Here is an 11,068-nt window from a genome sequence, read left to right on the forward strand (position 1 = left end):
AGAAAACGTAAACTCATGCAAATCATATGAATAAGTGGGTAAAGTCTTGATAAAAAACCACTTAATTGAGCACGAGATAAACCATAAAATAGTGGTTTATCAACCTCCTCACACTTAAACATTAGCATGTCCTCATGCTATGCTCAAGAGAAGCTATAAGAGAGTGAAGAGGAATGGTAGAATGTATGAAATGCAACCTATGAATGCAACTAAATGCAGAATGATTTTTCCTACTTGGTTAAAAGTAAACAAATCTTTTAAGAACAAATATGAACTGGATTTTACTAATTCAAATCACAAAATAAAGTACAAGTGAACTTGCAAAAGAAAATAGCTCGTGAAAGCCGGGAACAAAGAATCGAGCATCGAACCCTCACTGGAAGTGTATGCACTCTAATCGCTCATGTGTTTAAGGTTCGATCTCTCAATTCTCTACTAACCTTGCTTTCTAAGGCTTGATTTTCTTCTACCAATCAACATAAATTTAATGCACAAATACACATATCAAGAGGTCTTTTAAGGGTTGTAATGGGGTTAGGGTCAAGGTAGGATTGTATTTGGTCAAGTGGACTAAAATCTGAATCCTTAATTAACCTAAACTTTCCACCTAACTTTAGACAATCCATGTAATCATAATACCACATCTAACTATCCATTAGCCATGTTTTCCACATATTCATGCATCCTAATTTCGAGTACAGTATATATGCATTACTTTCACCATTTACTTTGGGGCATTTTGTTCCCTTTTATTATTTGCTCTTTTTCTTTTCTTTTTCTCTTTTTTCTTTTTTATTTATTTTATTTATTTTTTTATTTTTATATATACATATTTTTTTTCTTTTATTTTTCTCAATGCATATGATTAAATTATTGAATGCACGAACATGTCCTAAATATTTCTTTCATATTTTCATAAAGATATATAACATACTAAATTTCCAAACCCAATTTTTCCACACTTAATTCATAAGCATTCTCACTAGTCTAAACTAACCAAGGATTCAAATTAAGGACATTATTGTTTTCTGCTTAGAGTTAGTGATGAGCTAAAGTAAAGAATAAAGGGGTAAAATAAGCTCAAAATTGGTTTGCAAGGGATAATGAAAGGTAAGGCCATATGGGTATGTAAGCTTAGTGAAACAAAGGCCTCAATCATATAAGTGCATGCATACATCAAACCATGGAAATATAGAATTAAACAAGACAAAGATCACAATTTTAGAGAGAATAACACACACCAAAAATAAAATATTGGTTGATAAGATGCAACTAATCAAATAGGCTCAAAATCCCACTGGTTTTGTGTGTTCGAGCTCTAAACCATGTTCCAGTATAATATTTCTTCAAACAAGTTCAATAAAAATTTTAATTCAAATTAGTGGAATGCTATAAAAAGTTTCTTGAAAAAGAAAATATTACTTCAACCAAGTGGTGGTAAAATATGCACAAAATTAAACAAATATGAAATCAAACATGCAAATGCAATAATGAACAAACAGAGAAAATAAAAAGTTGGTATTGAGAAGAAAATAACTAACCCACGGAAGTCGGTATCGACCTCCCCACACTTAAATGCTGAGATGTGCAAGTGGACGGTTTGCTACAACTGATGCTTTTCTCCAAAGATTGTGCAGATGAACTTTTCTGTCGTCCCATTGAGAAGTTCTTTTCCTTTCCTTTTCCGGTGGCCATCCTGAAAGAAGAGAAAAAAAAGAAAAGTAACCCAGAAATAAAGATAGAAAACAAATAAAATATGGGTGTTAATGTCAAATAACGAGGGTCTCAATTACATGGTAGCTACAACATACAAGTGAGAAAACAGTAGTAGCAAATAGCATATCAATAGTGCAAAAATTGCAACAATGGGGAAGAGAGTGTGGGTAATGCAAGATAGTGTGAGTGCATGTCAATGCAAAAGGAATACCAGTATTATAAAAATTAGCATTGACTTATGAATAATAATACCCAATCAGAATAAAACAAGTCATGAAGCACCAGAATAATTCAAGAAAAGATGCAACAGTTGAATAAGAAAATTTAACACCAATGGAAAAATAATAAATTTAGAAAAGAAAATAAAAATATGCACAAAATTAAAATGCAATGAATGAACGCATGCAGATAAATTAAGTAAAATAGAATGGAAAAGAAGAAGGATGAGAAGTTGAAGAGATGAAGAAGAAGAAAGTAAGAAAGAAGGAAGAAAGAAGTATAAAGGAGAGAAGAAAGAATTAAGAATTTAGAAACGGGGCGCAATGCGTACGCGTGCACCACGCGGACGCGTGCAAATTGAACTGGCCGTGCGACGCGTAAGCATCGGTCACGCGTAAACTGGTTGTGCTAAACGCACAATACCAGCACCAAGGCAGCACAACTTTCGGCCTGACACCTCTTTACGCCGATTTTCCTAAGTCACGCATGCGCGTGATGGACGCTCACGTGTGGATGGCTGATTTTGCAAGATGACGTGAACGGGTCAGGGACGCGTTCGCGTGGGTGTGTTTGTGCCTGAGGCACGCCTCCAGCCACGCTCCCACACAACTCTCTGTAAGGTTTAGCGTCGCATGTGACGCGTGCGCGTGGTTCACGCGCACGTGTGGGACGCGCTTTTTTTTATATATATGCAGTATGCAGAATGCAAAATCCAGATATTATAAATGAACACTAAGAAAAATAGAATAAAATAAAACTAAGAATAAAAGAAAATAAAATAAAACTAAGAATGAAAAGGAAAGATTATACCATGGTGGGTTGTCTCCCACCTAGCACTTTTTGTTAAAGTCCTTAAGTTGGACATTTGGTGAGTCCCTTGTTATGGTGGCTTGTGCTTGAACTCATCCAGAAATCCCCCACCAATGTTTGTACTTCCAGTAACCTCCAGGGTCCCAAATTAGACGCATAAAGTCTTCAAGCAAGTTGAAGCAAGTGACTAGGCCCCAAGAGTGTTGATTGTTGGAATGAATTCCAGGGTCTCAGACATTGCTTTTACACCCGTCTTCTTGTTGATCATCATGATTCCATCCGGGTGGCACGCAATTTAAATTCTCATTGAGACATCCAAACAGCTTCCTAGACCCATTTAATTGAGAATTGTACCAACCTTTGTACTTCAATTTGGAGCACGCAACCATATTGAACCTTGCATGACAATTCTTACCACTAACCATCTCCCTCTTACTCTTATAGCCACAAAGAGCTCTAAGTTGCCCATCCGTCTCAAGTAAAGCATATTCAAGTGGGCTAATTAAGCTTAGAGATGAAAGATTTACCCACTTGAATGAAGGAATGGACGGTGATGGCTTTGGGGGAGAGGTCTCCAAAAACTTTGGCAAGGTGATTTCCAGCTCCATTCCCTTGAGCTCTTCCTTGACAACTTCCACCTCCTTGCAAGCTTCTTCAATTTCAACCTCTTCTTCATTGTTTACCAAGGGCATGGGAGGTTGTGCTTCTTCTTCTTTAATCTCCATGTCAATTCCAATGGGAGAGGATTCAAATGTAGATAAGAATTCATCAATGATTGCTCTTGATCATCCCCTTCAAAGTCTTCAACCATGATGTGCCTTGGAGGTTGTACACCCTCCTCAACATCAAATGCAAACTCTTTAGAAGGGGGCTCTATGACTGGGCTTTCCTATGGACGTTCTGCATCTCCTAAGTCTTCGACCACTTCTTCCTCTTCAATAATTCCGGCTTCCTCCACTTGTTCCAGTACAAAGTCATGCTCCTTACTGTCCACCAGAGTTTCTAGTGTCTCCTCCATACTACGTTCTTCATTAGATTCTCCACATGAAGCCATGGGGGTTCCTTGAGTGTCCGAACGTCGGGAAGCTAATTGATTTATCGCTTATTCCAATTGATGAAGGGTTACATGAAATTGATCTACTGTTTCCTTGAGGCGAGCCTGTGATTCTTGGGTCGATGGATATGGACATGGTGCATATAAAAGTGCTGGTTTTTGGGAGTAATTGGATTGGAATTGGGGTGGGTAAGGGTTAGGGTCATATGGAGGTGAATGGTGTAAAGGGGCTTGTGAGTTTGGTGGTTCAAAGGTATGTTGGGGAGGTGGTTCATAGGCATATGGTGGGGCTTGTTGGTAACTACAAGGGGGTCCACCATATTCATCATCTTTGTACGCTTCCTGGAATGGCTCTTGACCATAGTAATTTGGTGGAGGTTAGTTGTCACGAAAGGGTCCACCATAACTATTGTCTTGGCATGCATTGTAGAATGGTCGTTGTCTATGGTATCTTGGAAGGTGTTATTGCCGAAAGGGTTGATCAGATCCTCGTGGCTCCTTCCATTTTTGATTGTTTTGACCTTGATGCATGTTCCTGTTATAGCTTCCATTCCTTACAACAATATTAGAACTAAACTCAAAGCGACGGGGGTGAGAACTCATAGTAACTAATAAAAATTAAAAACAAAAATAAATAAAAACAAATAAACAAGCAAAATAAAATATTTACAATAACCAATAATAAGGCACACAATTGTAATTTCCCGGCAATGGTGTCATTTTGACGATTAGATTTTTGCTAGTAAAGAATTTTATAAAAAAATCACGTTGTAAGTATAGTTTCTAAACCAATAGAGAATCCTTTCGTACAAAAACTTTGGTTGTCACAAGTAACAAAATCCAATAAAATTTATAACCGAAGTATGTAAACCTCGGGTCGTCTTCTCAAGGAATTGCAGGGAAATATGATTTATTATTGGTTATGAAAAAAAGTATATTTTTGGGTTTTTGAAATAGGGAACAGGAAAATAAATTGGCAAGAAAGTAATCTTAATTATCATGAACACCAGTGCAAGGTATAAGAATTGGAAATCCCATCCTAGTTATCCTTATCAAGTGTGATGAGAATTGTTTATTGCTCCCACTTAGTTAACCCTTACTAAATAAAGGAAAATCAAGTGGACTAATCAACTTGATTCCTTAAGTCCTAGTCAACTCCTATGGAAAGACTAGCTTTAGAGGGATCCAAATCAACCAGCAAGAATTTCAATTTTCAATCAACAGCTGAATTTGACAACTCAAGTGTCACGAATTACTCAACCAAATCAAAGGGGGAAAAATCTAAATTATTTATATCATAAATAGAATAAAACAATCATAAATCTGAAATACCTCAAATTACATTTAAACAAAAATTCAAATCTAACATGAAAAGTTCATAAGCCAACTTGGCAACATAAGTAATTAAAAAGTAAAAAGCATAAGAGTAAATAAAAGTAGAAGAGAAACTTAAATTAAAGGAACATTGAACCTGGAATTGAGAAGCAATCCTAAAATTAAGAGAAATCCTAATCCTAAAACCTAAGAGAGAGGAGAGAGTCTCTCTCTCTAGAAACTACATCTAAAATCTAATAATTGTGAATATGAAAGTTGTTTCGATGAATAGATGCATTTCCCCACTTTATAGCCTCTCATCTGTGTTTTTTGGGCCGAAAATTGGGTCAAAAACAGCCCAAAAATCACCCCCAGCGATTTCTGATACGTACAGGTCGCTGCAAAGTCACGCGGAAGCGTCGTCCACGCATTAGCGTGGATTGGGTTTTTGCCAGGTCACGCGTCCGCGTGATCTACGCGTGTGCGTCGCATGGATTCGAGGCAGCTATGGCAAATTATATATTGTTGCGAAGCCCCGGACATTAGCTTTCCAATGCAACTGGAACCGCATCATTTGGACCTTTGTAGCTCAAGTTATCGTCAATTTAGTACCAAGAGGTCAGGCTAGACAGCTTTAGCAGTTCCTTCAATTTCTTGTATTCCTTCCACTTTTGCATGCTTCCTTTCCATCCTCTAAGTCATCCCTGCCCTGTAATCTCTGAAAACACTTAACACACATATCAAGGCATCAAATGATAATAAGAGGGGATTAAACATAGCTAAATTAAGACCAAGGAAACGTGTTTTCAATCATAGCACAAAATCAGGAAGGAAAACGTAAACTCATGCAAATCATATGAATTAGTTGGTAAAGACTTGATAAAAACCACTCAATTGAACACGAGATAAATCATAAAATAGTGGTTTATCAGTCCTCGAGCAAAATAAGATAAAAGGGAGTAGAAGAAGAATGATGCAATTAAATTTGAAAACTTATTACTGTATACAAGAAAAATTAAAAAGAGTTGAAAAGAATTGAAAAAGAATTAAAAAGAATTGGAAAGATTATTAATTTTTGAAAATAGAAATTGAAAGATGAACGTTTAAAATATGTTAATGCAAAAAATTATGAATTAAAACATGAAAAATTGAAAAAAATTCTAATTGGAAACAAAATTACCTTCCTTGTGTCATCCTGGCGTTTAACGCCCACTTGACTTCCTCTTTGGGTGTTTAACGCCCAACTAGATACCCTGACTGGCGTTAAACGCCAGGAATCCTTCTTTACTGGGCGTTTTTCTGAACGCCCAGAATGCTGCCTGCATGGGCATTAAACGCCCATTCTGCTATCCTTACTGGCGTTTAAACGCCAGTAAGCCTATCCTCCAGGGTGTGTTATTTTTTATGCTGTTTTTGATTCCGCTTTAATTCTGCAGCTGTTTTTGTGACTCCACATGATCATCAACCTAAAGAAAACATAACATGGTAATGGAAACAAATGTCTATATAAAAAAAATATAATTAAATAACATTGGGTTGCTTCCCAATAAGCGCTTCTTTAATGTCAATAGCTTGACAGTGAGCTCTTAAAGAGCTTCACAGAGACTCAGAGCTTGATGGTGGCCTCCCAACACCAAACTTAAAGTTTGAATGTGGGGGCTCTGCTTGACTCTGTATTGAGAGAAGCTTTTCATGCTTCCTCTCCATGGTTACAGAGGAAGATCCTTGAGCCTTAAACACAAGGTAGTCCTCATTCAATTGAAGGACTAACTCTCCTTTGTCCACATTAATCACAGCCCTTGTTGTGGCTAGGAAGGGTCTTCCAAGGATGATGGATTCATCCTCATCCTTCCCAGTGTCTAGGATTATGAAGTCAGCAGGGATGTAAAGGCCTTCAACCTTCACTAAGACATCCTCTACAAGTCCATAAGCCTGTTTCATTGATTTGTCTGTCATCTCTAGTGAGATTCTTGCAGCTTGTACCTCAAAGATCCCTAGTTTCTCCATTACAGAGAGTGGCATGAGGTTTATACCTGACCCCAGGTTACACAGAGCCTTCTCATAGGTCATGGTGCCTATGGTACAAGGTATTAAGAACCTTCCGGGATCCGGTTTCTTCTGAGGTAATTTCTGCTAAACCAAGGCATTCAGTTCATTGATGAGCAATGGAGGTTCATCCTCCCAAGTCTCATTACCAAATAACTTGTCATTCAGCTTCATGATTGCTCCTAGATACCGAGCAACTTACTCTTCAACAATATCTTCATCATCTTCAGAGGAAGAATACTCATCAGAGCTCATGAATGGCAACAGTAAGTTCAGTGGAATCTCTCTGGTCTCTGTATGAGCCTCAGATTCCTTTGGTTCCTCATTAGGAAACTCCTTAGTGGTCATTGGACGTCCATTGAGGTCTTCCTCACTGGAAATCACTGCCTCTTCCTCCTCTATAGGTTCGGTCACTTTGGATATATTGATGGCCTTGCACTCTCTCTTTGGATTCTCTTCTATATTGCTTGGGAGAGTACTATGAGGAGTTTCAGTAACTCTTTTACTCAGCTGATCCACTTGTGCCTCCAAATTTCTGATGGAGGACCTTGTTTCAGTCATGAAACTGAGAGTGGTCTTAGATAGATCAGAGACTATGGTTGCTAAGTCAGAGCGGTGATGAACGGATTTTTGACGGTTTAGAAATTCACTAATGAAACCTCGTTGTAAAGTATAGTTTCTAAACCAAGCAATAATCCTTTCATACAAAAAGTTGTTTGTCACTAGTACAAACCCCTAAAATTTATAAACCAAAGTATTGGACCTCGGGTCGTTCTCCCTAGGAATTGTAATGAAGTGTCTTGTTATCGGTTGTGAGTTATATTTGGGGTTTTTAGGATTTTTAGACAAGAATTATAAATGGCAAGAAAAGTAAACTAACAACTATAAAAGGCTCTTGGTAAGGTGTGAGAACTAGAAGTCCTATCCTAGTTATCCTTCTCAATTGTGATGAGAATTGTTCATTGCTACCACTTAGTTAACCCTTACTAAATAAAGGAAAGTCAAGTGGATGAATTGACTTGAGCCACAAGTTCTAGCCAACTCCCAAGGAAAGACTAGCTTTAGTGCACTCCAAACCAATTAGCAATCTCTCCAATTATCAATCAACAAAGGAATTAGATAACTCAAGTGTCACTAATTACTCAACCTAGGCCAAGAGGAACAAAATCTACACTAAAACTAAAAGAGACATTTCAACAAACACATAAAGTGCAATAGAAGTAAACATTATTAAATGCAAGAGTTAAAGGAATCTACAACTACAAAAGCAAGAGATCAACAATAGAAAAGCAAAGAAGACACATTTATTATGAATTACCTCTTATTGAATTGGAAGAATGTAGAAGGAACAATACTAGATCTACAACAAAATATAAGAACAACATAAAGGAAATTACAACAAAAGAATGGAAGAAGATTGAATGTAGAAACAAAGAATTGAGAGATAGAAGTGGAAGAAAGCAAAGATTAAAACCTAGATCTAAGAACTAAACCTAATCCTAATCCTAATTCTAGAGAGAAGAGAGAGCTTCTCTCTCTAGAAACTTACTCTAAACTAATCCTAATGAGTGTGTATGATTGGAATCCCCCTTGCTCTTCAATCCTTGGCTTTAAATAGCATCTTTGGCGCCAAAGTTGGTTGGGATTGGGCCCCACAACCCTTGAGAATTCGTTGGTCACGTTTTCATTAAAAAATCATAAACCAGCACCGACGCGTATGCGCACAGCACGCGTACGCGTCCATGGGGTGATTCGCAGGTGCGTGCAAGCGCCAAGTGCGCGCGCGCGTCCATGGGCGAGTTCAACTTCTTTTACTTTTCATGATTTCTCCACTTTGCATGCTTTCCTCTTCACTCCTTTGATCCATTCCTAGCCTTTTCAATTTGAAATCACTAACAAACATATCAAGGCATCTAGTGGAATCAAAGGGAGATTAAAACCATCAAATTAAGGGTCTAAAAGCATGTTTTCACATCTAAGCACAAATAAGGAGACAATCACAAAACCATGCTATTTCATTGAATAAATGTGGGTAAAAGGTGATAAAATCTTTTAAAATCAATACAGGATAAACTGTCAAAACGGGGTTTATCAACCGGCTCTGCTTAGAATTCTCTATCTGTTGCTGAGAAGATGATGAAAAAGGCTTGCTATTGCTAAACCTATTTCTCCCACCATTATTATTATTGAAGCCTTGTTGAGGCTTTTGTTGATCCTTCCATGAGAAATTTGAATGATTTCTCCATGAAGGATTGTAGGTGTTTCCATAGGATTCTCCCATGTAATTCACCTCTTCCATTGTAGGATTCTCAGGGTCATAAGCTTCTCCTTCAGAGGAAGCTTCTTTAGTACTGCCGGATGCAGTTTACATTCCAGTCAGATTCTGAGAAATCATATTAAGTTGCTGAGTCAATATTTTATTCTGAGCCAATATGGCATTCAGAGTATCAATCTCAAGAACTCCTTTCTTCTGAGTCATCCCATTATTCACAGGATTTCTTTCAGAAGTGTACATGAATTGGTTATTTGCAACCATCTCAATGAGTTTCTGGGCTTCTACAGGGGTTTTCTTTAGATGAAGAGATCCACCAGTAGAGTGGTCCAATGACATCTTGGACAATTCAGACAGACCATCATAGAATATACCTAAGATGCTCCATTCTGAAAGCATGTCAGAAGGACACCTTCTGATCAATTACTTGTATCTTTCCCAAGCTTCATAAAGGGATTCACCTTCCTTCTGTCTGAAGGTTTGGACTTTTACTCTAAGCTTGCTCATCTTTTGAGGTGGAAAGAATTTGGCCAAGAAAGCATTGACCAACTTTTCCCAAGAGTTCAGGCTTTCTTTAGGTTGTGAGTCCAACCATATCCTAGCTCTGTCTCTTACAGCAAAGGGGAAAAGCAGAAGTCTGTAGACCTCGGGATTAACCCCATTGGTCTTAACAGTGTCACAGATTTGCAAGAATTCAGCTAAGAACTGATGAGGATCTTCTAGTGGAAGTCCATGAAACTTGCAATTCTGCTGCATTAGAGAAACTAATTGAGGCTTAAGCTCAAAGTTGTCTGCTCCAATTGCAGGAATTGAGATGCTTCTTCCATAGAAGTTGGAAGTTGGTGCAGTAAAGTCACCAAGCATCTTCCTTGCATCTCCACCATTGTTCTCAGGTTCGGCTGCCATGTCTGCTTCTTTTTCAAAATTTTCTGTAAGATCCTCTCTGGAGTGTTGTGCTTTAGCTTCTCTTAGCTTCCTCTTCAGAGTCCTTTCAGGTTCAGGATCAGCTTCAACAAGAATGTCCTTATCCTTGTTCCTGCTCATATGAAAAAGAAGAGAACAAAGAGAGTAGTGGAATCCTCTATGTCATAGTATAGAGATTCCTTTATGTGAGTATAAGAATAGAAGAATGAGAAGAATGAGAAGAGAGAGGAGATGAGTAATTCGAACAGAGAGAAGAGAGAGGGGTTCGAATTATGAGTAGAAGGGAAGTGTTAGTAATTAAATAAAATAAATAGAAAGAGATGAGAGAGAGTATTCGAAAATTTTTTTTAGTAAAATAAAAGAAAAATATTTGTTTTTATTTTAATTATTTAGTTAGTGTTCAAAAATATTAAAAGAAATAAAATAAAATTAGAATTTAAAACAATTAGTTAATTAAAAAGAATTTTGAAAAAGTGGTTAGTGATTTTCGAAAAGTGGAAAAGTAGTTAGGTGGTTTTGAAAAAGATAAGAAATAGTGAACTTTTTAAAATTAAAACAAACAAGTCAAGTAGTTAGTTGAAAAAGATTTGAAAATAAATTTTGAAAAGATATGATTGAAATTTATTTTGAAAAAGAATTAAAAAAGAAATTAAAAAGATTTGATTTTTAAAATTAAAGTTGATGACTTGACTAACAAGAAACTAAAAGATATG

General features: G+C 37.1%; 1 non-coding gene across 1 annotated transcript; it reads left to right on the top strand.

Moving 5' to 3' along the window:
• Positions 1–9,824: 9,824 nt before the first annotated feature.
• LOC148572139 (small nucleolar RNA R71) lies at positions 9,825–9,932 on the top strand. The gene has a single exon (XR_015908455.1). It is a non-coding gene; the product is annotated as a small nucleolar RNA R71 (small nucleolar RNA).
• Positions 9,933–11,068: the final 1,136 nt, after the last annotated feature.

The sequence above is a fragment of the Arachis ipaensis genome, chromosome B3 (genome assembly GCF_059453495.1).
Source record: "Arachis ipaensis isolate K30076 ecotype BB chromosome B3, ASM5945349v1, whole genome shotgun sequence".
NCBI lineage: Eukaryota > Viridiplantae > Streptophyta > Magnoliopsida > Fabales > Fabaceae > Arachis > Arachis ipaensis.